The following is a 15,000-nucleotide window of genomic DNA, read 5'->3' on the forward strand; positions in this document are numbered from 1 at the left end:
AGTAATCGCAATACCGTGAAACTGTGATAGTTTTTATCCAAGGTTATCATACTGTCAGAATCTTATACCGGCCTATGCCTATTCCCTTGAACTAAATAAAATAGTGGTAACAAATATGTAAATAAAGTATATATACCATAGGAACGGTTTACAGTAGATTTTAGTGTCTTGTTTAGTGGTCTTTGTCCGTAGTGATAATTTATCCCGACAGGATGGCAGCTATTAAGCAAATAGCTCATTCAGCATTGGCTCACACTGCAGGGATCTTCTGTGATCTTTTCATGCTGGACAGATTCTGAAAATACTTTTATTAAAGGAATAAAGGCAGACAATATCACAAAAAAATCTAGTAATTACAAGAATAAAACCTGTAGATTATTTAAATAAGGCAAACAAGTTGATTAATCACTTCTAATGGTGTACAAGTATTTTGCAGCCAATTTAGATGTAATTTTGTCCTCTCCGAGTACTTGGTAAAGTTCTGAGTTGTTTAGATAAATAATTAATTATACATTTTTCTCACGGCTGTGTTATTAATGACAGCTTTAGAAAGTGGAAGAGAAAGCAAAAGCCAAATTGCGGATATTTTATTAGATTTAGAAGGCTAGCCTTTTTGGCCAGACCCTCTCTCGGTCTGCATATTTCCAAAATGATGTTTAACAGATTTTCACAATATATAATATTTTTTCTTCTGTAGAAAACCTTATTTGTTTTATTTTGGCTAGAATAAATGCATTTTTAATTTATTTAAAATAGTTTAAGGTCAATATTATTAGCCCCCTTAAACAATATTTGTTTTAAATAAGCGTTTAAATGACACTTAAGTATCTTGAAGAATATCTAGTCAAATACTATGTGCTGCCGTCATGGCAAAGATCAAATAAATCAGTTATTAGAAATTAGTTATTAAAACTATTATGTTTAGAAATGTGTTGAAAAAATCTTTCCATTAAACAGAAGCAGATTCATTTACAAACCCATAATACTGATCTTAAAGCAGCACTCGTAGTTGAGTCATTAGAAATCAACCATCCAGACTGTTGTAAATGAAACTTATTTACCAGTATAGGAAAAGCCATGCGCTCTGTAGTTAATATTAAATCGACAACTCACCATAAGTGCGTCGATTCAGAAGTCTGTTTTTAACCAAATGTTGAAATATAACAGGAGATTCACGGAGGTAAATGAAGGAACTGCACATTGCAATGATGTCTTTCACACAGAGAGGAAGCAAAAGTAGCGGGCAGCACTTCCTTGTTTGTGCTGAAACCACAGTTTACTCTTGAAGTGGTTTCACATCTCACTGCCTTTCCAGAACATGGTAAATCATACAAGTATAAATGTTTAGTCTTTAAGTAGTCTTTTTTTTAATTAAAGGCAGTGACTCATTTCTGTTATTCTTGAATAAAGGATCTTTTTAAAAATAATGAAGTTGAGTCAGCTCTCAGACCAAAGTTAGCAAAGATGTCTGTGGATTAAAAGAAGTAGCTTGAAATAAAAGAACCAAGAATCAATGTAAAACTAAAATCATTTTAGTTCCCAAGTCAGCATTTCTAATTTTAATCTGCTGTTAAGTTTAAGTAAAATAACAAATGACAAATGTGACGAGTCTCCGTTTTTCATGCTTTGGCTGGCCAGTGGGTGGGACTAGGCGACTCATCTGCCAAATTCTGAACACTTTGGGCCTCATGTACAAAGACATGGGCTCGGCCGTTAGAAAAGTATGTTTTATCCAAGTGGCAACCTCCCGCTCTCCCTCAATACGGAAGTAACTGAAACTGCAATTCATCCGAAATTCCGCTAGTCCTGGCCGCTCCTGGCTCCAAAACAGAGCAAATTTCAATTGAGCCCACTGTTAGAATGGCCAACTTTACAGCAGAAAGAAAGGTGTTTACAGCCTGGTAGAAAAAAAGATTTTGGTTTATACTGCTAATATTACCCTTCATGACAACTGTGAGGGGGGTCAAACTTTTTTTTATAACTCATCAGTTTCCTTTATATTAAGTTATATTAAGTTTGCATAATTAAGGGCGTGGTTACTTGAGTGACAGCTAGGTCCTGCTGGTCGCCGTTACGTCACCTCAGCTGAATCCTGCAGATTAGCCACTGAACTCGGCATATTTATCGTATTTCTGTGTTGTTTTATGTGGCTTTACACAGTCAACTGCCTTTTGGACTTGTTTCCCACAATTATTAGATGGCATGGCATGCTGAGTGCACTTAGTTGTGCTCACAAACCATTCACGTGGCCTCCGTTTCCCATGTGAGTAAAGTTATATACTTATACACCATCTCTATACATGTATTTGTTTTATTTAAGATCATTTATCATTTATATTTATATTTATATTTAGAGCTGTAATGCACTCCAGAATCTTACAAATTGATTAGCTGTAGGCTCTAGAACAGTCATCTGAAGCGTTGTCATACAGTGTTATGCTGGATTTCATCAATAGTCTTACATTAACTAACACAGACTATATCTGAAGAGTTTGGAAGTAATTTGCGTTTTCCTCCTGTGGGAAAACATCATAAGAACAATACTTAGTGGCTCAATGTATTACAGCAGTGTTTTTAAAAGACTAAACACTTTATTGATATAGTGTACAACAAAGCACATGTGGTCAGAACACAAACGAGTCACAGGTGATAAAGTATTAAGCGTTCTCCCAAAGTAAAGTGTGTCTAAGCCAGGTCCAAGCTAAATGCCAGCAGGTGTCTGTAGCTCCGCTCACTCTCAGCTCTTTGCCCTTGTTTGGTATCCCGCCGTGGGTGCGATGACACGCGAACAAAATGGCGATGGTTGGCCGCGCCTACTTCTTTTGCGCTCTTTAGGAACCTATGGGTGACGTCACGGATACTATGTCCATATATTTTACAGTCTATGGTTCTATGCAGTATGAATGTGAATAGTATGAATGGAATTTAGACGTACGACATCCGCCACTTTGTCATGGTCACGTGACCTACCTGCATCAGTGGCGTCGCTTCACTTCCATTTATGAATTCTCTCGCGGGGCATTATGGGATACAGCAGCGTGCATGTGATGCCCATTCCGGAATCTCGCCGGAAGTATTAAGTCATTCCAAGTATTTCTCGCATACCGATTTTCGAATTATATGAATTCGGACATGCTACTCGGCTCACATACTGATTTAACGTACTATATAGTATGGAAGTATACGGTTTCAGACGCAGCCTTGCATTGAATTCATGCTAAACTTCGCCCCCGTTGCAAATCCGATGACGAAAAGTACACACTCAGGCCCTGTTTACACTAGGTCTCAGTTTTCAAATGGCATTTTAGAACGCAAACGATCCACATCTACACTGGCGTTTAGCATTTCTGAGCAGCCCTCCTTCCACACTACCACTGAAAGCGCACATCACATGACCACACATACACACACATGCACAGTCACAGACGCACACACACACAGTGTCATGTGCTCGAGACAGTGGGTCCAGGCAGTCAGCGGGTCAGTAGACTGGTTCAATCTTTCACTTTTACACTTGTACTTAGTGATTGTTGCAAACACCTCAGATACTGTTGGCTGGTTCCTGTTGGTCGTGCACCTTTTTACCAACCAAGTTTGTCGACGCCATTATAACGACACGGATCACTCTACCTATTCAAGCTTATTCATGAGTCCCGCGGAAAAAGTGATTGACAGGTGTTAATTATGTGTGTAACTTATCTTTATTCATTTACTGTATGATTTGTTTATGGGTAATACAAAGACCATGGTCAGGTAGGTAAAACGGTAGGCTACAAATAATTAGTCAGTTATGAATGAATTAATTATTCATAATTAATTCACCGCCGCCTATGACGATGATGCCATTGTACGATGCCAAATTGGTCGACATCACTCAATCTTAGTGTGTACCAGTAAAAATTTCAGATGTATGAAACACTGCGTTCGCGGAATCCCACGCATATTCTCTTTTTGTACATCCGAATTACCGTGAAACTGAGGGCATGAGCACAAAACCACTCCTTGCCTCCTCCGTCTAATAAATATGACTCCATTTTGGCAAAACCAAATGAAAAAGCTATGGCAAAAGCAAGCAAGAAGAGAAACTTCACAGAACGTGAATTGGAGACGCTCCTGTCGGAGGTAGACCGGAGAAAAACTGTGTTATTTGCAAGTTTGTTCCCCGGAATTAATAACAAAAAAATAATAAAAAATAGAGTGGGAGAGTTTAGCTGACACGGTTAACACAGTGGGGTCTGAACATTGCACTGTGAGTGAATTATTAAAAAAGAATGGTCTGATGTAAAGGTGCAGGTTAAGAGGAGAACAGTGGCGCTTCGTCAAAGTGTGGAGCGAACAGGCGGGGGAACAGGGGATGCTGAACTCACACCCTTTGAGGAGAGAGTTGCCTCAATTGTGGCTGACACACAATTTTAGAGTTGATTTGAATATTTTATCTCAAATGGTGTCAAAGTTTAATTGACTTTTACCATTTTTACATTAAAAGATATTTAAAAATATTATAAAGTAAAAAAAGTGCTAATTCCAAGAATAGAGCATTGTGCAATAAGCAGGATGTTTTTCTGAACATTTTGGTACTGGTTTTATTGTATAGTTTCATTTGGTTAAATTGTTTATTAATTATGGTTAATTTCTTTTTATCGAGAAATTGCCTTGTGCAACATAAAGGGCATATTTTTGCCTATTTGAGCTATTTTTGGCTCAAACTATACAACAGTAGCAAAGAATTTAAGTGGTTTGAAATCAAATGCCTAATGAATGTCAAACTTTACCGCATTTCAACAGCATGGTATGGAAACCTTATGTACCTGCTAGACATGCGGATGATCCCGTCCCATACCTACCTCCATACAGCTGACATTGCACAGCTCAAAGACACTGTGTAGTGTGCAATTTAACACAATTGCCTCCAGGAGTCGCCAATGGAATTAAAACATACACCCACAAGAAATGCTCGTACGCCAGGCATGAAGTTGGCGTGGACCAGAGCACATTCTCATGTTCATTTCCTCTTTAGTAAATACTAGGGCTGGGCGATTTAGCAAAAAAAAAAAAAAAAAAATCTAGGTTTTTTTATAAAGTTTTACCGATTCTCGATTTCGATTTTTTAAAATTTTTTTTGATTGTGTTACTAGTCTTCTCAAAACATTACAACAACATGACTGAAGTAACATTCTCTTTATAAGTAACTTGAAAAACGATCAGGTTAAGGAACATTGTATTTTTAATGGCCATGTCATAAAAAAATCGGTCAAGGTGTAAATAAATGTAAAACAAATTCACGAGGTAAATAGCGTTGCTGAAGATTTGAATAAGAAATATTTGTGTAAATATTGCGCTTGCAGGAATACAGAGGTATTTTTTGCTAGTTTTGCTGACCCTAGGAAAGATTGGCTGTCAGCTCGGCTTTGACTTTGTCTTCTGATTGAATGTCAGGTTGTAAAGCTGCTGCCTTTTTCTTAAAAAGATACAGTGGAAGTAAAGGACTGAACATGGAAACTGTAAAGTCTAATTTAACCCAATGTGTGAAGTTGTGGACGTATAGCAGGAGCAAATAAAAGCACCACATGTGTGTCTAATATAAAATAATATATTGAATCTATTTTTATTTTTCCCCCTTTTAAATACCGATCATTTGATGCGCTTTGCTCCACTCTCTGTATTATGCTGCCTGATCTGTCTGGTTTTCAACTAGGTCCACAAAATGACGTCATGGGGGCGGGTACTTTCATTTTCACTGCTACAGTCCCTCACCCCTACTCGTGTTCAAACCAAAAGATCAGCGCGGTTTTTCACACGGCAGGCTTTTACGTCCTACATACATGAAGAGATCGAGTTTATCGACTTGATGAGGGAATATGTCTTGACAATCCACACAGACGTGCAACAAGTAAAATCCTACATGACTTCACGCTTTAACAGGCAGTCAAGCAGGTCGCACACCAGAAATGCCGCGACACCGCGCGGACATGAAAGTTTAAACTTTTACACACCAAACGCGCACATTCACATGATATTTAACATAAAACTAATCAGATGGTGCTCTGTGGGCTGGCTGAAATATGAACTGCTTCGTGAATCGTGGCTGGGCGGCGCCGGTGTGTGTATAGAAACCTGTTTAGAATTCTTAAATCCATGGCATGGTGCTGTGCGGCGCATCGCCGAGAGGCGCTTCTGGTGTGCTTCCTGCTTCATACAGAGAGTGAACCCAAGCGCATCGGTGCCATTATAATGTATTAAATATATATTTTTAAAAATCGCGATTTCTCGATTTCATTCAAAATTAAATCGTCTTAAAACGTAAATTCGAATTAATTGAAAAAATCGGAAAAAATCGCCCAGCCCTAGTAAATACCAATGTGAGCGTGAAATCTGCCGTACGCAAAGTTTTTGTGTGTACGCAGCATTAATACGGAAAATGTGTTAAATAAGAAACAAAGAAAGAAAAGACATCATAATGGGATCTAATAATAATAAAAATCCTGAGTATTAATATAGTCATCAGGCTTTCCCAGATAGCAAAATAGACTCGGGCCAGTTCCGGCTAGATTGTCGCCTGGCGGAGACTTACCCCTCGGCCCGACTCCGGCTGCCGCACTTGGGCCGGATGCCTGTGGACTCACTGCCCGATTCCGGCCCGAATCAATCGGGCCAGATGTGGCGGCCATAATCGAGCCGACGCTGCCACATCTGAGCCGGAATGAATGTTTATCTCCAGAACCTTTACTTTCTTTGTTCTTCAGCGGTGGAAAGATCTTATTGAGCCTCTATAACATCACACATCTTTTTAATCAAGGTTTATTTGCTAAATAACTATTGCATTGCATTATATATGTATATATTTTTTACTTTTATTTTTTGATGCAAAAGTTGTTTTATCAAGAACACTTTGAGGGCCTACTCACACTATGCCATCCGTACCGTGCCCAGGCCCGTTTCCCGGATCATTTGAGAAGTGTGAGTGCGCTGAATCGGGCTCAAGCACGGTTCACTTGGCCGGCCCTGGCCCGGTTGGAAGAGGTGTGCCTGAGCGCGGATCACTTGGGCTTTGGCGCGGTACGCTTGTGTGTGAGTGCGAAACGCGCCAAAGCCCGAAACCGAAATCGATACGTGACTTTTAAGGGACTGTTTCATATGGATTTATTAATCATTCTTACTGTTCAGTGAACGCAAACTGCCGTAGCTTATTAAAGACACAAACTCCTCACTGCACGACAGCTGCACCTTCAGCAGACCTCCTCATTCCTGCAGCACGAGAGCTTTATGATTGTTTATGAGCGCCAAAAGTGGCAGATCTGTCCGGTGAAATATCTGACTGCCACCGCATCCCTAAGGACTGTTTGGTGAAATATTTGACTGCATGTCACTGCATATCAAACGACTGAAAGGATATAACTAGAGAAATCTCCACTGTGCTACTGGGTGAGAGCGTATGGCAAGCCGTTTTAGCATTTAAACCTTGTTCTGACTATCCATAAATATATTTAGAGATATAATTATATTTTGACTAGTCATAATTATAATTCGACTAGTCAGAATGACAATTAGAGATATCTGCAATTACAATTGTACTAGTACGAAATCAGATTGGAGATATCTGCAAATATATTATGACTAGTCATATTCCTCCATTGACTTCCATTGAAAAATATTTGCAGATATCTCTAAATGAGTTTTGAAAAATCCAATTCAAGATATCTACAACTGTAATTCGACTATTAGTAAATTAATTAGAGATATCTTCAAATATATTTGTAAATATCTCTAAATATGACGAATTAAAGATATCTCCAAATGTATTATGACTAGTAAAAACTCAGTTAGAGATATCTCTAATTACAATTGTGATTAATCAAAACTCATTTAGAGATATCTGCTAATATTTTTTAATGGAAGTCAGTGGAGGAATATGACTAGTCATGATATAATTGCAGATATCTCCAATCTGATTTCGTACTAGTACAATTGTAATTGCAGATATGTCTAATTGTCATTCTGAGTAGTGGAATTATAATTATGACTAGTTAAAATATAATAAGAGAGATCTCTAAATATATTTATGGAGTCAGAACAAAAATTTAAATGCTAAAAAGGCTTGCCATAGAGAGCGCTTCTGAACAGCGCAGCAGCGATGACGTAAGCGTGCCGGGAGGGGGGACAAGCGTGCTTTGGCCCGGTTCGAGGCAACTGTACCTAGTGTGAGTACGGCCTCACTCATCTGCAAATAAGCATTTCATTCATGATTCATTTAATCGATCACATTAAAATAACCGGACGTCAATTTGAATGACACTTTTAGTGCTTGATTTTTTTATTTATTCTGCATCCATTTATAGTCAGTATTGAGTTGTTTGTTTTAAACTGGACTTCTGTCTCTGAGCAGCTCATGAAAGTTTCCTGCACAAATTCCTAGAAGTCTGATGAACTGCAGATGTCCAAGTGTTATTACCGTATGGAAAGTTTAGACAGTAGTAGATAACTGAAGCATCTCAGATTTGATGTATTATGTGAAATAAGAGTAGTTTACGTGAAGATAAGTTGCATGGACATTTAGACTGTAACTTGCGTAAGATCCTGGCTGAGTTCCATGTACCTTTTTAAATGTATGAATGCATATATTATTAATGTTATGAGCTTAATAAAATTTATGTCAGCTGTTTGAGATGTTTTGCTCATTTAGATTTTTGTCCTTTTTACTTTGATTTGTGTTTGAATATTCCATAGAAAAGCATGGCATTCTAGATGAATTTGTGTTGGTAATTTTTCCAGTGAGGTATTAGAAGTCTAGATCAGATGTTTGGTTTAGCGCAATGGTAAAATGACCATTTTATTAGGTACACCTGTCCAGCTGCTCATTAAATTTCTAATCAGCCGATCTGCTGCAGTTCAAACCGAGCATCAGAATGGGGAGATTTAAGTGACTTCAGATCTTCTGATGGGAACTTCTAGCAGGATAATGTGCCATAGATTAATGTCATAAAGCGTGAATCAACTCAGACTGGTTTCTTGAACATGATAATGAGTTGTACTCTAATGTCCTCCACAGTCACCAGATCTCAATCCAATAGAGCACCTTTGGGATGTGGTGGAATAGGAGGTTCACTTCATGGATGTGCAGCTGAAAAATCTGCAGCAACTGCTTGATGCTATTGTGTCAATATGGAGCAAAATCTCTGAGGAATATTTCCAGTACCTTGTTGAATCTCTGCCATGAAGGATTAAGGCAGTTCTGAAGGTCAAAAGGGGGTCCAACCTTGTACTAGTAAGGTGTACCTAATAAAGTGGGCAATGACTGTGTAAGTAGTTAAGTATTTACATATTTGCAAGTTAGTAGGTATAAAAATAAATGCATAAATATTATAAGTGCAAAAATAAATGCAGTTGCAAGTTTGCTTTCATTCTGTAGGACTCATTGGTTTATTCAAATTGACATGCTTAATTGAATAACTTATTATTACTGTAGGCGCACACAGAATCTATGAGAGTTTGCATACACTCTAAAAAAGGAACATAGCCATTTAAATTTTTTTAGACGTTTACTATTTTAGGTCCGTTAGGATTACCTAAATTATTTACATTTGCTAAATGCCAGAATAATGAGAGATTTTATTTATTTTTTTTATTAGTTTATAGACAGTCAAAAGTTTACACAGATTTCCTTGTTATTTCTTAGCTTTGCTTTTAAACTGTTTAACTTTGGTCAAGTGTTTTGGGTATCCTTCCACAAGCTTCTCACAATAGTTAGCAGGAATTTTGGCCCATTCCTCCTGACAGAATTGGTGTAACTGTGTCAGATTTGTTGGCTGTCTTGCTCGCACAAGCTTTTTCAACTCTGCCCACAAATTTTCTATTGAGCTCAGGGCTTTGTGATGGCCACTCCAAAACATTCACTCAGTTGTTCTTAAAGCACAGTTAATCTAATTTGGCATTATAGGGTCATGGTCTGTTTTGAAGATCCATTTGTGGCCAAGTTGTAATTTCCTGGCTGATGTCTTGAGATGTTGCTTCAGTATTTCTACATAATGTTCTTTCTTCATGATGCCATCTATGCTGTGAAGTAGGCTTGGGCGGTGTTACGGTATTATGGTATACCGCGGGATCTAAAAATAGCAACGGTGTCAGTTTCAATACTGTTATACCGTCATAAAATATTCTTTATTTAATGCCTACAAGAACATATGTGTGGTTGTCATCACGGGACAGTGTTAAGGAGAGAGGGAGAGGGGAAAAGGTGACGTGACGTGACGAGTTGCGCTCCAAAGTGTCCTGCAGTTTGGCAGTATTTTCGGTTTCGACTGAACAGAAGGGAGACGTAGTTAATATGAACGAGAGGTCTGCATTAGAGCTGAAGATCTTTGCCCGAACCCGGCGAGACCTGAAAAAATCCAAATCCCTGCATTAAAATCCATCCCTGCAAAGGTGAAACAAATGATGACGAAGTAGTAAAAAAAACAAATTTTGACGGCGGTCAAGTCAGCCACTAGCTCAGAAGAAGCAGTCATTTCAGCCAGGGATTTCGGTGGTCGCTCATGCACTGCGTATTACGGTAGAGCCCTAAACCGCAAGGTGACAGGTAAAAAGACGAGGCCATTCGCTACACTGAAACTACTGTCATGGAAAATTAAATGGATGTTCCTGACTGTTAGAAGATGAACAAACAATCCTACCCAAAACTTGCAAAATCAGCCAGATCAGAACTCTGCATCTCGACCTGTAGCCGCAGGAAAGAGTGTTCAGCTGCTGGACGCACCATGAGTCCAGGACTGCGCTAAAACCAGTGGATTTAATAATGTTCCTCCACAAACAAACACACGTAGCCTAATCTTGGTGAGTAAAGGGTTTTTAAATTATAAATAAATATTAATTAAACCATATAATCATAATGTAGACAGAGTATACAGGCTAGTGGTGGCATTATTCTTTTATTATTCAGCTTCACCGCCGCCCTAATGCCAGATTGTGAAGAGAAGTGGAGAAACAAACCTTGCAGAGCCTTTATCTTAATTTCGTTATTGCCAAAATACCCGTCTTCATTTAGAGTTTATTTTAATTTGATTTGTTAAGCAAGATTTCTTTTCATTGGTGTGTTGGCCAATTTAAAGGCAAAGTGTGTGTACCTAGACCTATTTAGATTGTTGAGATGTTACAATGTTACAGAGGACTTATTTTATTTCTTTGTGGCATATAGTCTTCCAAGTGGCATATAGTCTATGTTTGTTACGAATAAATGATGTTAAAAAATATAAATGACTCATTCTTTAAAAAATGCATTAGAGCTGTGTGCATGAGCACATTTGAATAATGTCGGGCTGTGAACGGGTTCGAGCTTTATAAAGCTGTCAATCAAACTGTACCTGTCGGACTCGGGACCTATCGGGTATAATTTTATGGCCCGATTACAGCTCTCTGCATTCCCGCTGCTGTACCGCGGGAGCCGGCCAGATTTCTTACAGTGTGGGAGTAAATTTCTGAAAAAAAACGCGGGAGAGATGTGTGTGTGTGTGTGTGTGATTGTGTAAGAGAGAGAGGGAGAGAGAGAGAGATGCTGTGCGTCGCTTGGTGCTCTCTCTCTCTCTCTCTTTCTCTCTCTCTCTTTCTGACCGCGAGCCTAAGGTCGCATAGAATGTATTCAGTTTCTGAATGGTTTAGGCTCAAGCCAACAGTTTGGTGACGCTGTCTAAGCCTTACGTCATAATTTTTTTTATTACGCCGGTAATACCGGATACCGGGGTAAAATATAAAGGCGGTTTGACGGTACCAAATTTTGGATACCGCCCAAGCCTACTGTGAAGTGGACCAGTCCCTCCTCCAGCAAAACAGCCCCACAACATGATGCTGCCACCCCCATACTTCACAGTTGGGATGGTGGCTTGTAAGCTTCCCCCTTTCTTAAAAAATTTCTCTCTCCTTATTCTGCTATTAAGCATAACAGAAACACATGTGATAATCCGAACTTACCTAAAAGAGAAAAAGTTTAGTCACATTAACATCTGACTTTTCTTTTTATCGGTTATGTGTCTTTTAATACAGTGTATGTAAACTTCTACTTTCAACTGTATGTACAAATAAAGGAAACAGTCTGCCACATTTGTTTTTATAATGATGAACATGATGGTATTCAGATTTAAACAGTTCCAGGGGGAAGTAAAAGCTGGAGCGGAGGCTCATTTGAACAGGCCGGTTTATGTTTATGTTTGAAAGTGTTCACCATATTTGGTTCAGTAATAGCATGATCTCAGCAGCAGTGGTATGTGTGTAGTTTAAATGACTGAGTTTACCAACACAAGCATAAGAAGGTCCTGTTTACAACACAGGATTTCAAAATTGCATTTTCTATGCTGTTAGGCCATTCATTCATTCATCTTCTGCCGCTTTTCCGGGGCCGGGTCGCGGGGGCAGCAGTCTTAGGAGAGAACCCCAGACTTCCCTCTCCCCAGACACTTCCTCCAGCTCCTCGGAGGGATCCCGAGGCATTCCCAGGCCAGCCGAGAGACATAGTCCCTCCAGCGTGTTCTGGGTCTTCCCCGAGGCCTCCTCCCGGTGGGACATGCCTGGAACACCTCCCTAGGTAGGCGTCCAGGAGGCATCCGAAACAGATGCCCGAGCCACCTCAGCTGACTTCTCTCGATGATGAGGAGCAGCGACTCTACTCGGAGCTCCTCCCGGGTGTCAGTTTGGCCATTCGTGTAAAACTAATAGAAGACAAGGTGTAAAGCTTTAGCCAAAAAGGCAAAATGATTAATGTAAATGCTTTTGGTCTGCCAGTAAAATGGAAAGGAGACATGGGGCCTGCACCATGAAGCTGGATTAGCCAAGTAGCCAGTTAAGTTTCAGTTTACTTCACACCAATCTTGGGTTGTTGGTGAACTGAACTAAACTGAAACTTGACTGTCTAGTGGCTGTTTTTATTTTGCTGTTTTTTAAATGGATGTCAATGGTTTCAAGGCTTCACTATGATGACTAAGGATATATCTTAGCATTTAATGAATAGATGACTAGTTTGCTATTTTTTAACATGGTTTTTACCAGTGGTTCTCAACCTTTTGCTAAACCCCATCCCCCCCATGGTTCATTGCAGTTGGGGCCCCAGTGCCCCCCCTACACCCCCCCCACCCCACCCGCAGTGTGCGCGCATGCATGTATTTCACAAAAAACTAAAAGGAAAGAGTTAATTGTTGTCTATATTCTGACTAGTTTATTCGTTTTATATTCATTCTTTCCTTCATTTTCTTGTCGGCTTAGTCACTTTATTAATCCGGGGTCGCCACAGCGGAATGAACCACCAACTTATCCAGCAAGTTTTTACGCAGCGAATGCCCTTCCAGCCGCACCATGCACCATCCATGCAAACACCACACTGAAACGCTAACAGAGCCGAGGTTTGAACCAGCGACCTTCTTGCTGTGAGGCGACAGCACTACCTACTGCGCCAATAGCCCCTTTCACACAGTGATACCGGTAAATATCTGGAAAATTTCCGGAACGACTTTACCGGTAAATTCAAAAAAGCGCTGTTCACACAGGCGAGGACGTTACGGAAATTTTCCGGAAAAGAGCATTCACACATCCATTCCAAAATACCGGTAAATTCTGACATCATTCACCACAAATGAGCTTTAAACGGCTGCGCTTGTGTTTGTAAACATTTGACTAAATTACAAACTCTGTGGATGATCAATATTGTGAACAACTTTCGCAGGATCACTTTCGCATGTCGAGATGTTCATAATATGTGTGTGTGCAGGCGCTCACCGGCTGTTTCAAATTCACACGCAAAGCTTAAAGGTAAACAAACAACGGCTTATCATAAGCATCTCATCGATGATTATTTACACAGTTGGCATTAAGAAGAACATATAAACGTGATCTGACTAACTTCTAGCAGCTAAATGTGTCTGGAAAAATATTCAAAGGTTTTTATTCTCACAAACCGCGCGGACGTAAATGCGTCTGACTGTTCTGATTGGCTAAAGCAGACGTCTCACGTCAGCACGTTCTAGACGTGCACGCGCTTATTACGGTAATCTTCCTTCTGCATTCACACAGTGCAGCATTCCGGCAAATTGCCGGTAATGTTACAACTTCTCTTTCCAGAAAATAGCCAGAACGAATTTACGGGTATTTTCAAAAAGGACCTGTTCACACATACAACCTTTCTGGAAAATTGCCTGAAAAAGGTCTGTATGTGTGAAAGGGGCTACTGCCTCACCTCATATATTTATATGTATATAATGTATATATGTATAATGTATATATGTATATATATATATAATCTGAAAAGTCATTTGATAATATATCTCTAAGTATCATTAGTGTGAAAAGGAAGAAACGTTTTTGGCATCATGCTGTTACACAGCCTTCTTTTAACCTAGAAACAGCACTCAAACATATATTTAAGTGCTTTTTGCAGTTTCACCAAATTGTAGATAAAGTATACATTAAGCTTGTGTTGAAAAAATACCCATGTGTCTTCCCTTTAGCCTTGTTAACACTGCAGTTCTTGGTTACATTGTGTTTAAAAAGTGTTAACGTTTCTATTATGATGTTGTGTGTACACTAGGGTAAAGCTGCACACCTCTTAGTACCCTTTGTTCACATTTAAAGAGATTGTTTGAAGAAGTGCATCTGCTTAGCTCTGTTCACCAGCTTCCTCTAAAACACATCTTCCTGTTTATGCTAAAAGCTCCACCCATAATCTTCAAGTAACAGCAACATTTAAACATTTACCTAAGTGTTTATTGAAAAAGTATACATTTACAATTGCTGAAGGGTATTGCAGTAAATACTTATTAATGTAACCTTGTCAAACCTTTATAAATGTAAACATTTTACTAGATGTGTTTTTGCATAACCAAAGGTGTGTTAAAACAAATACAGCATTTGAGTGTTCACCATGATTAGTTAAACCAGCAAATCTGAATATACCAACCTGTTCCAAAACCAAGTAAACTGTAGAGACAGCAAAGCATTATGGGTGTGCTGCCAATAAGACAACGTGCC

At 39.2% G+C, this 15,000-nt stretch overlaps 1 protein-coding gene and 1 long non-coding RNA gene across 4 annotated transcripts in view; one reads left to right on the forward strand and one right to left on the reverse strand.

Annotated features, from left to right (window-relative positions):
• The window catches only part of gpr65 (G protein-coupled receptor 65), a 6,733-nt gene extending 5,518 nt beyond the window's left edge, over nucleotides 1–1,215 (reverse strand). Inside the window, exon 1 of the mRNA NM_001423209.1 lies at nucleotides 1,114–1,215. The gene's annotated coding sequence lies outside the window, so the exon portion shown is untranslated. The remainder of the gene's footprint in view (nucleotides 1–1,113) is intronic.
• LOC141378498 (uncharacterized) overlaps nucleotides 1–15,000 on the forward strand; it is a 282,672-nt gene that overhangs the window by 28,561 nt on the left and 239,111 nt on the right. The window lies entirely within an intron of this gene.

This window comes from Danio rerio, chromosome 17, assembly GCF_049306965.1.
Source record: "Danio rerio strain Tuebingen ecotype United States chromosome 17, GRCz12tu, whole genome shotgun sequence".
In the NCBI taxonomy this organism is placed as follows: Eukaryota; Metazoa; Chordata; class Actinopteri; order Cypriniformes; family Danionidae; genus Danio; species Danio rerio.